The sequence below is a fragment of the Hyaena hyaena genome, unplaced genomic scaffold (genome assembly GCF_003009895.1).
Source record: "Hyaena hyaena isolate Hyena2069 unplaced genomic scaffold, ASM300989v1 scaffold_136, whole genome shotgun sequence".
NCBI lineage: Eukaryota > Metazoa > Chordata > Mammalia > Carnivora > Hyaenidae > Hyaena > Hyaena hyaena.
This window is the reverse complement of record NW_024080768.1, coordinates 2791881-2804220: the sequence shown is the minus strand read 5'-3', so window position 1 is coordinate 2804220 and position 12340 is coordinate 2791881. Positions and strand designations below refer to the sequence as shown.

Here is a 12340-nt window from a genome sequence, read left to right as displayed (position 1 = left end):
TGTCTGTCTCTCTCTCTGCCCTTCCCCTCACTCTCTCAAGAATAAACCAATATTTTTTAAAAAAGGAAAATCTCTTAAATTTACTTCTCTCCATCTACACAACACAACAAAATGCAGGTTATATCACATATGACCTGGATCACTGAAATAGCCCACCAGCTACTCTGTTAGCAACCACTCAGGCCTCTTAATATGAATTTGATATCACCCTCCACTTCCATTCAACCTCACCACTTAAAATTTGGCAGTGGCTTCTCATTGCTCTTAAGATAAAGACATAAGCCCTTGCCCTGACTCAAAATCCTGCATGGTCCAGTCTCCCTTTACCTCTTAAACCTGACTTCATCTCTAGCTGTCACTCTTCCTCTCTGCATCAGCTACACTGGCTCAGTGCACTTTTTCAGGCTACAGGGCCCTTGCAAATGTTACTCCCTGTGTCTGCAATGCTTTTTGGGTCTTGTCTTAATCATTCCCTGGTTACTATATCTGTTTCAAATGCCCTCATTCTCAGCTTCCATAACACCTTGGCAGCTACTTCTATCTGACAGCACTTTTCAAGGTTGAATGTTATATTTATTAATTTGATTATTTGATTGACAATGTCTATTCCTGTGCTATAAGGTCTACTTGGACAAGATTCACATTTTTTTCCTCAATATTCTCAGTGCCTAGTCCAGTGCTATTGCTTCCATTAAAGCAATTTAATGGATCTAAATATTGAAGTTCATGTGCTAAAAATTATTACTAAAATTCACTCATCCACTCATTTATTCCTTCAACAAATATTTATTGAGCAGCTATATGAGTTTTCTACTGTGATAGGGATTGTGCTTACACAACTGAACAAACTAGACAAGAATCTTGCTTTCTTGACATAGTCATTATTTTTTATTATTATTATTTAAAGTTATTTATTTGGGGCACCTGCATGGCTCAGTTGGTTAAGTGTTTAACTGTGGCTCAGGTCATGATCTTGCAGTCTGTGACTTTGAGCCCCATGTTAGGCTCTGTGCAGACAGCTCAGAGCCTGGAGCCTGCTTCAGATTCCATCTCTCTCTCTCTCTCTCTGCCCCTACCCTGCTCATGCTCTGTCTATGTGTCTCTCAAAAATAAGTAAACATTTAAAAAATAAAAAAATAATAAAATTTATTTATTTATTTTGAGAGAGAGAGAGAGAGAGAGAGAGAGAGCACATGTGAGCTGGGGAGAGGCAGAGAGTGAGGGAGAGAGAGAATCCCAAGCAGGCTCCACATTAACAGCACAGAGCCCAGTGTGGAGCTTGAACCCACCAACCCTGAGATCATGACCTGAGCCAAGATCAAGAGTTGGAAACTTAACCAATTGAGCCACCTAGGCGCCCCTTGGTGTGATCATTCTCGTAGGAAAGGATACAAAAAAACCTATGAATGTAGAAAATAGATTGCAATAAATTTAATCAAGAAAGCAGAATAGGGTAGTATGATTTTTTTTTAAATATTAGTTTTAATCAGAAAATGGCATTCAGAGAAGAGTTGCGTTGGGTGAGCAGTCTCTCTGAGTGAAATGCATGTAAGCTGAACTTTTATATTGAGAGGAAGTCATCTCTTGAAGGTGGAGCACTGAGTTTCAAGCAGAAGACAGAGCAAGTGAGAAACTTACTCCAAATGGGAAGGGGTTCAGTATGTTGCAGAAAATAAGGAAAATATGAGTGTGTCATCACTTCTAGGATTAACAAGGGCAAGGCTTAGACCCAGAGGCATACATCTTGGCATCACTGAATGTGAAGTGGGGGATGCCTTAGAAAATCATATTGTTCAGAGAGGGTGCTTTATTGGGACAATTTATTGGTGCAGGTCTGTTACCACACTATAAACTGTGTATCATTTTTGGCTTCTGTGCTGCTGCCTCTCTCCTAACCCAAGGGGGCACCTTTACATAGACTACAACCTGAATGCTATTAGAATACAACCTGAATGCTCTTCCAGACATTGGGCAGGTGGTGGGCCTGCCTGCTTGCCACCACTAAATGCCAGCCGATATACCTAGACTTTGTTCATTCCCAAATGCCAACGTCCTCTCGTGTCGCATGCATACTTCTTTACATCTCAGTAAGAAGTGGTACTGATCTTGACTAGAAGCACTGGAACTTTCTGATTTTACAGATTGGATACTGAGGCCTAATAAGGAGAAACAAATAAATGGCAGGACTTGGTCTTTCCTGATTTCGTGCCTAGTATTCTTTTACAATAGCTGAGCCATCACTCGTTTTTCCCCCTAGTCACAGTTGTTTTGGCAAATGAAAAACAAGCAAACCCAAACCATAAAAATACTGTGTGAAAAAGGAATTTTCCCCTAATTTTCTTCTTCGATAAATTCAGATTTCTATGCATGACATTTTCTTTTAATGGTCCTTATCTGTGCTTTGAGGGAAGGTAAACTTGAAAGCCTACCTTCTGTTCAATGCTGCTTCAGACAAGTAAGTTTAATTTAGTGCAGTAAACATTCTTCAGTTGCTCACTGCAGCCTGATGTTGTTGGTAATATTTAATCTGCCAAAGCGCATTGTATATTATCATTTGGATGCAAAATAATTTATGGCTATAACTCCCTATGCATTTACATGAATAAATCACTTGATATTTATAAGAGGATATGATTGTTGCTTAATTTTTTACTTTGCTAAACTTTTGAAATGTCAGTACAACTTCAACTTCATATTGATTTTAAATTAACCTTGCAATTAAAAAATAAGAGATGAGGGGCACCTGGATGGCTTAGTCGGTTAAGCGTCCGACTTTCGCTTAGGTCATGATCTCGCGGTTCGTGGGTTCGAGCCCCGCGTCGGGCTCTGTGCTGACTGCCAGCTCAGAGCCTGGAGCCTGTTTCGGAGTCTGTCACTCCCTCTCTCTCTGACCCTCCCTTGCTCACGCTGTCTCTCTCTCTCTCTCTCTCCTAGAAATAAATAAAAATATTTTAAAAAATAAAAATAAAAAATAAGAGATGAAAGTGTGTGCTGTGTGTGTGCATGCTTGTGAGCATAAGAATTGCATATGGTATCTTTGCGAGATCTTAAATCCTAGAAAATCATCAATTTTTGAGCTTGTGCTTTTTGAAACAACCAAACATCATTCAAAGGACATTATGTTAAATGAACTGAATAAGAAAACTGGGTTCTGCCATATGAGAGTTTAATAATAATAATAATATCCACAAAAAATCTTATTTTCCAAAAGTAACCCAAAAGGAAATTATGCAAAAAGCAATGAACGGTGACAGCTTCTTGAGAAAAGCATTGAGACCTTCAGTGTGATTTCTTTGAAGGAGACAGTGCTCATCTGTGTTTGTAGGAGATCGGCCTCATTAATTGTATCATCTTATTGACAGATGCATACTTATTTTTGTTGATACATTTATATATTCATTAAATGCGATAAAGAGATAATGATAATACTAACATTAAGCATGTATTATGTGCTGTCACAGTTCTTTCTAAGTGCTTTGAAGTCATTCCAGCATCTTTTCAAAAATACTGGTGAGATCACAAAATATGGAAACTTGGTTTCCTCGTGGCAGAACAGTTTTAATAATTTGTGAGGCTTGCTTCTTTCAGGGACCTGTTAGAACGAAGGGCACTCTTAATGAAATGTAATTTTAATATTGCGAGTTTTCTATCAAAACTTAAACTGGTGTCCAGGAATGTGTAGACAAGAAGAGGTCTTTAACAGACCTGCCTTACTGGATATATTTTAATTTGCAGAGAGGACCCTCATGGACTGAAGTATATCCAAAGTGCCTGAAAAATTTGTGCCTGTCTTTTTCATACTTTTTTTTAAATAGACCCTTTCTCATTGCCGGTGAAAAAATAAATCTCAGTCATTTTACTTAGTGACAGTTGAGTTCATATAGCCTAAAGGCTTATGTATTTTTTCCCTCTTGTGATAAGAAAAATCTATTTCCCAATGATTTGCTTTATCTCTTATATTTAAAATATATCTAAGAAATAACCTTAAAAATGCTGTCAGTGCTTTCCAAAGTGAGTTTCCCAGAGGGTAGTTCTATATGTTATTGTGTTAGCATTACTAATTGCTACATAACAACTTACCTTAAAACTTAGTGGTTTAAAACAGTGCTGATTATCTCAAAGTTTCTCTGAGTCAGGAATCCAGGTATGGCTTAGCTGGATCTAGTAGCTCAAGTTGTCTCAAAAGGCTACAATCAAGGAGTTAGCCAGGGCTACAGTGGTCTTAAGGCTTGACTAGCGGAGGACCCACTTTCAAGTTCATTCATGTAATTGTTGGCAGGACTTAGCTCTTGCTGGCTTTGGACCACAGGCTACCCTCAGTTGCTTGTTAGATGGGCTGCTCGGAACAAATCAGCTCACAACATGGTATATGGCTTCATCAGACTGAGCAAATCAAGAGGGAAGAGAGAAGAAGGAGGTCATAGTAACATAACCTATTCTGGGAAGTGACACCCCAATTGCCTCTATAATATTCTATTCAGTTGAAACTAATCACTATGTCCAACCCACACTCAAGTGGAGAGGTTACTCAAATGCATGAAAATCAGGAAGTGGGAATTGTTGGGAGACATTTCAGAAACTATCCCAGGTAGTAATGTTATAAGAGTTTGATGATCAAAAAAAGACTGAAATTCCAAGGTTGTATGTTCAGAGTTTTGGGCATGCTCATGTGGTTGTGAATCTCCAAGTGGGAAGGGAGGCAGGCGAGGAAGATGGTACACTGAATCCTTTTTGTTGAAGAGGGGCATATTTAACTATCTTTTCTCAGAACATTTGGAGAACTACTGTCCAGCATCTTCATTTGATACATGATACTCTCAGGGACTAGAGAGTTGCTTTGTCATTGACCGAAAAACATGGGATCAGTGCAGTTCTCCTGAAGCTCTGAGGTTTTTCCACCTTATTTTAAATTTTTTTTTATATTTGTTTATTTTTGAGAGAGGGACAGAGCATGAGTGGGTGAAGGGCAGAGAGAGAGGGAGACACAGAATCTAAAGCAGGTTCCAGGCTCTGAGCTATCAGCACAGAGCCCATTGTGGGGTTCGAACTCACGAACCCCAAGATCATGACCTGAGCCGAAGTCGGATGCTTAACTGACTGAGCCACCCAGGCGCCCCTCTTTCCACCTTATTAAATTACCACAGGCTTACTTCTGCCACTACTATTTTGAATTCCATTGGTTCATCTTTTGCATCAAGTGCTGGCAACTACATAAGTGAAAGATATATAAGTGAAAGATAGTGTGTGACTTGATATTGAACCCATTTTTAGGAGCTGTTGTGAGCCAACCATTGTGTGTATCAGTCCCTAGTGAGTTGTCTTTCTTCAACCTTTGTGAATGGCAAAACCAAGACTGTGGCTAATTCTGCCACTTCCGTCCCTTACTCCCTCCCCCATCCCTGTAGGAGTTGGAGAGCCACCAGTATCCGCTTTACTCTAGAAAGAAAGATGTTAGAAACTTCACAGTTCACTTTTTAAAAGGTTGCCAACTGCTGCTGGAAAACATATTGACTCATTGTTTTTACATTTTGGCCAGATTGCTCCTTTAAAAATGGATCTTATACCATGTTGCAGTAGTTCATGTATGAAAAGGCTATCTTACTGTTTAACTTACTGTTTGGAACCTTAATAGCCTGTGTACTTTGTTCTTCTCCAACAGAGGCCTTGACATCAGGGACTATACTGTGGGTGGCTACATATCCCTCTCCATCACTCAAGAATGCAATGCCAATGCATCTTTATAAATGGGTTCTGATCATTGGCAGGTTGAGTAATATATCATGGGGATGGGTTTGTGGCAAAAGTATAGTTATTGTTACAGTTACATGTCTGAACACATTAAGAATGTTCTCTTATATTTCAGCCTGAAAATTACTCATTTTCTGCCGCTTATGAAAAGTATTTTGCATGTCCCTGTGGGCAGGGAAAAGAGATTTAGGAGAGGATGTTTAAGATGGTATTTATTTCTCTGATGCTGGACCTGCTTCTTTGTAGCAGTACTTGTGAATTAGGCAAGATCTCATGTGTATGTTGTTTCTCGACACGTCTTTGTTTCTTTCCTCTTCATGACTCCTGTAATTTTATTAGCCATTCTTTTAGCAAGATGAGACTCAGCATGATCCAGTGTGAGTCTTACAAAACAAGTCACCAGAAATCTAGAAAAGCATGGTCCTTGGTAGAAGATTGCTTTAGTACTAGTCTATGAGTGGTTGATGGATCTAGAACTTTAGCCGTGTAAGGTATTAAAAACTGTAGTGAATTATGATGCTTGCTCCAGATGCTTTTGACAGTTTTTTACTTACTCATTAATGACTTGTGAAGGTGAGCAGATGTTTCCATTTGCTCATTTTGGTTCATGGCCCATTCAGCAATTGGTATTGCAGTATCCATATTTCTGGTTTATACACACACACACACACACACACACACACACACATATCATATGGCCCAATACCTTAAAGAAAGAGAGAAACTTAACAATAAAAACATAGGATCACTGACAGCAAACAGTATGCCTAGAGCTCATGGTGACTTTAGCATTATGAGAATGTTGACAGCATTACATCTGTTGTTTGAAAAGTGCCAGGATGCTAATTTATAATGGGGAGGGGAGAGGTGAATAAAGATATGGCAATGAAAAATAGTACACAGTAGGTGATAGTCAACTAAATAGTAATTTGTTCAGTTTTATTCATATCATATAACAAAGTGCTGTCACAGAGTGTTGTTTGGTTTATAAATCGGTGATGTATGTTGCACATCTATACTTCACATGGGAAGAGAGGACTTTTCGAAATAGGACCTTTCCCTTGTGTCCTACAGGAAACATTTTTGTATGTCTAAGCATTATGGGGACCAATCCAAGGATTTGAGTGCAGTAGTAGCTTAAAACAAGGGCCCTGGCTATCAATGAACTTCACAAGGCAGAGAGCAGGTCATAAGACAGAAACGCAGGGGGAAAAGGGCATCCATAGAGGAAGAGCAGAGAGAAGGGGGCATATGGTAGAAAATGATAGAGAAAATGATACTTGTGGTTATCACAGATGCCTCTCAGTGTTTAAAACTTTGTATGCCTACATCTTTGAGACATTTATACACTTTTTAGAAAGTGCCTTTTTCTTTCCTTTCATTTTTCATTCCTTTCACTTCTCATCCTACTACCAATATACCTTTTTTTTTCCTTCCCTAATTCTTCATTGCCAGTTTATAGTATATGACTAAGACCACTAGGTTAGACAGAGTGTGCTAACAAAATAACAACACAGCAGTTTACAGAATGTCTAGGTAGAACCTTAAGGACAGAGAGTTTTTACCTATGCCTGAAAGAGGCCCTGCCCCCACTCCATTCTTTCTTTATCACTGGATGTTCTTTGAAGACAAAATTTTGGAAGTTCATTTCTTACTCCAAGGCTTTGATCCATATAAATGCTAGCTGCATATTTGAAGCAGGCATCAGGCACTTACATACTTATAGTATATTGGGAATGTTTTGAGTCTTTTCCTGGGTCTGACTTTTGTTAAGTAGAATATGTTGATGTGAAGATCCCTGCAATGGAGGAAAATTACAAAATAAGAAGTTAGATACCTGTCTAACTGCTTGACAGTGTTCTGACCAGACTTGAGTGTCCCTGGACAGTTTTCAGCCAGTGGAACTATATTAGTTTCCTATTCCATTATTTGCTATAACAAATTACCACAAACATAGTGACTTAACACAAAATAATTTCTTACATTTCTGGAGGACAGACGTCCAGAGTGATTTTAGCGTACTAAGCTAAAATCAACATTTTGACAGGGCTGCATTATTTTTTCTGGAATCTTTAAGGGAGAATCCATTTCCTTGCCTTTTCCATCTTCATGAGACCATCCACATTCCTTTTCTCATGGTTCCTCTCTCCATTTTCAAATCCAGCGGCAATAGGCCAAGTGCTCACATTGCCATCTCTCTTGACTTCTGTAGCTTGAACAGATTTTCTGCTTTTAAGAACTCATGTGAGGGGGCACGTGGATGGCTCAGTTGCATCTCTTGATTTTAGCTCAGGTCATGGTCTCATAGTTTGTGAGATCAAGCCTGTGTTGGGCTCTACACTGACAACATGGGGTCTGCTTGGGATTCTCTCTCTCTCTCAAAATAAAAAAATAAACATTAAAAGAAGAAGAAGAAGAAGAACTCTTGTTATTTAACACTGTGCCCACTTGGATTATTCAAGTAATATCCCAATCTCAAAATCTTGATTCACATCTATAAATCCTTTTTCCCACATAAGGTCATATCCACAGGTTCCAGGGATTAGTATGTGGCAAATTACTCTGTTACGGGCTGACTAACTGGAAAAACTAACAAACAAACTCTTTCTGACCTGTGTCTTGTGCTGATGGCCACTTTGTAGTAAACTGACTCAGTTAACAACACTGTCAGTCCCAGTCATATATTTCTTGCAACAGTTAATGCTGTTTCTGTGCTGTGATCACTGGGTACCAGTTGCCTCTGGCTGAGCTAGTCAAAAGAGAAATCTAAGTCAAATATTTGATTCCTTCCTGATGCTTATACATTCTTGTATCCTATCCTTCTACCCTCAACAGGACTCTTAAATATTGTCAGCCATAATCATGGCTTTCCCTTCAGAGGGCAGAGGCATGTTGAAGACCTTCGGTAGCAACTTATTCATATCTCTCCCTTGTATAGAGGAGCATACTAGAACTCAGAGAAGAAAAAGAAATTAGCAATGATCATACAGACTTAGATATGCAGTTGCCCAGGCCTGGGCCCTTGTGGTATATGTACTTCTGCCACACTACACCTAAGTAGGGATGACTCAACATGGGCCTTAGTCACTAAAGAAAGCACTCATAGGCAAATTTTCCAAATAAAAGTGTAATGCAAATAGCATTTGTACTAATGAAAACCAAATCAGAGGATGTTTTTTGTTCTTTTAAAAAATAAGCCTTAGTTAATCAGAAGATGTTGCAACGGGAACATGCCTTTATGCAAAGCATATACTGTAGCTAAGATTTGGAGGTCAGAGGAATCATACGCAGAGAAATCCATGGGAAAAATCTCCAGCATGTAATGCTTTTAAGGTCTGGCCATAGAGATTCACTTTCCTTGTGGATCCTTACTTTAACTGGTGAGGTCAGTGACAAAAAGATAATATCCATGCCACCAGAGATTTGGGCCTAAATATAGTCTCATAGGAAGTACCTATTTGAATGTTTTGTGAAGTCCATCCTCTAAAATGCTATCTCCTGTGGTCCCCTAATTTCAAAGTTGTACACATTTCTTTTGCAGCTACGATGTGTATTTCTGAGAAATCTGGTTGTTCAGTCATTGCCATTGATTATTCTTTCATATATGAGCTGACCAGGGAGGAAACAGAGGAGACAGTCAGTTTCCATGATCTGAAATTCAGTTTGCTCCAACCCATCTATTACAGGCTACAACTCCTTTGGTGTTTTGACTGCCAGGCTTTTAAATGTACATTGGCCTTGGGGTGCCTGGGTGGCTCAGTTGGTTAAGCGTCTGACTTCAGTTCAGGTCATGATCTCATGATTTGTGGGTTCGAGACCCATGTTGGGCTCTGTGCTGGCAGCTAGCTCAGAGCCTAGAGCCTGTCTTCAGATTCTGTGTCTCCCTCTCTCTCTGACTCTCCCCAGCTCATGCTGTCTCTTTCTCTCAACAATAAATAAAACATTAAAAAAAAATTTTTTAAAAGACAAATAACAGTGGCCTCAAAACTTCCTCTAGTGAAGCATTCTTTTCTCATAGTCGTAGTTTATACTACTCACGATGTTACATATTTCTTTTTTTTTTTTTTTTTTTTACAAATAGTTTATTGTCAAATTAGTTTCTACATAACACTCAGTGCTCATCCCCAAAGTGCCCTCCTTCATGCCCATCTCCCCCTCCCCCCCACATCCATCAGTCCTCAGTTTTTGTCAGCATTCAAGAGTCTCTCATGGTTTGCCTCTCTCCCTTTCCCCCACCATTTCCGCCCTTCTTCTCCCCCTTGGTCCTCCGTCAAGTTCCTCCTAATCCTCCTATACGTGCAAACTACTCACGATGTTAAATCAACTAGTGTTTTCCTAATCTATGTCAGGAGATGAGCACCATTGTGCTTTCAGTGTCTGAGGAAATAAGCCAATTGCCATTATTTTTAAAGAGCAGACAAAGACATAAAAAAGAAAGGTAGGAGATATGCAACTAGTTTTGGAAAAAAATAAATCTTCGTAAGATTTTATTGACATTTCATATCAATCTTCCAACACATCCTAGCACCAATTAAATCCTTTCTGCCTTTTTAACTAGATTTCTAGATTTAGTGGCTCTCATTCCCCTGGCAAGCATTTACTTTGTTCTCACTAGGTACCAGAAATGGTGCTAAGGACAGGTGAGATATGGTCCCTGCAAGTCCTATGAAGAGACTGAGTTCAATTTGGATAAAGAAGTGAATTGCCCATTTACCAATTCAATTGCCCTTCTTAGACCCTCCTTTACCTTTTACTTCACTCCTCATTGGTTTCAAATAGAAAAACAAGTAATACGGGTATATTCTTTGCCTCAGACATATTCTTCTGATTCATCTTCAATTTGAGACTGGACACTAAGGACTAGTTGAAGAAAGCTGGAAATGTGGAAAGAAACAAAAATATTCTTTTAAAACTTCAGATGCCTTACTAATATGTCTCTTTTGGGGAAAGGGGAGGTATTGCCTATATGTTTCACCACTATAATGTATAATATGGTGACTAAATGACACTCTGATTAGGGTATTTCAACTACAAACAATACCTAGTTTCTTTTCTTGAGAACAACTCAGGAATTTAGAACGTGCTTAAATTAACCCATATATGGACTTTATTTTATTTCTCCAGGGCTAGGCATAAAGTCAAGGTACAAGGAAAACAAGATGAATTGGACAGTCAGAACCCCGTCTAGAAGACAGAACTATTCAGAATATTAGGACCCAGTGTAAGGCTCTACCATAATTTAGTTGGTTGGTGAATCTTTCCTAAATTTATACATTGAAAATATGGAATTTCTTATCTTCAGAAGGAATTTATCTCTGTTGCCTACAATTGTGAATATTCATGGAATCATGGAATTTCAAAAGCTACTTTGGAGGTAATCTGATCTGTCTCATTTTCATACAGATGAAGAAATGTCCTCACTTTACAGATAAGTATTTGAAATTTTAAGTGTCTGTCAGAGGTCATGCAACTAAACACTGGCAAGACTGAAGTTAGAAACTTGGACTCCTAATTCAAGGTTATTTCCACTCTAACACAAGCTTTACATTAACCAAGGCCATTTTATTTTCATCTGTAGAGGAGAGCCCATTGCCAAATGATCATCATGATTTAACTCCTTCCTGTTTTTCTTCCTTTTTATTTTCCTGTCTTCTCTTTTGTTATTTATTTCTCTTCTGTCTCATTAATGAGAAGAGAAGAAAAAACATTTTTAAATGTTTGTTTATTTGTTTGTTTATTAAATGTTTATTTATTTTGAGGGGGGGATAGAGAGAGGGAAACAGGGGATCCGAAGAGGCTGATATGGGACTTGAACTCAAACTGTGAAATCATGACCTGAGCCCAAGTCAGATGCCTGAAGTCAGATGCTTAACCAGGTGACCCACCCTGCCACCTGTTTATTTAATTATTTAGGGAGTGAGCAAGAGAGAGCACGCAAGTGTGAACAGGGGACAGAGAGAATCCCAGGCAGCGCAGAGCCCGATGCGGCCCTGGATCTCATGAACTGTGAGATTATGACCTGAGCCAAAATTAAGGGTCAAATGCTTAACTGACTGAGTCACCCAGGCTCACCAAGAAAAAACATTTTTAAATTGGCTGATGTGTAGAACTCTTTTATGAATCTGCCTCTTACTTGTTACTCCCATGTCCCACAGTGGTAGGAATGATTAAACTACTATGGACATGTGTGTAGGAGGGAGTATGTATACAGCGATATGTGAGTGTGTTTGCAGTGTGTAAAGTGTGCATAAGACTTTAAGTCGTTGATGAGGAAAAATTTAACCTCAAAATCATGCCTTCTTCAGTTCTCAGTGATGAATCTTCAGCTTTGTTTTGTTATGTTTTATAATTCATTAAAAAAAAAGATAAAGCCCCTTGACCTTGATCTTATAAATCTTAGTGTTTTTAGTAGTATTAGTAATTGGTAACCAGCAAACTGAGTTTTGATTCAGTATCAACCAGTAAAGAAATATTAATTCACAAGTATTTCTTGTTCTTTGTTTCCTTTCCCCTCCACATACATCAAATATCAAGTGTGATTAATGAGAACATGGTTATAATCTCAGGGTTGGTGAAAGGAAAAAATAGTAAA

General features: G+C 38.7%; 1 protein-coding gene across 3 annotated transcripts in view; it reads left to right on the top strand.

Moving 5' to 3' along the window:
- CTNNA2 (catenin alpha 2) overlaps window positions 1-12340 on the top strand; it is a 964097-nt gene that overhangs the window by 498241 nt on the left and 453516 nt on the right. The gene's annotated exons all lie outside the window — the stretch shown is intronic.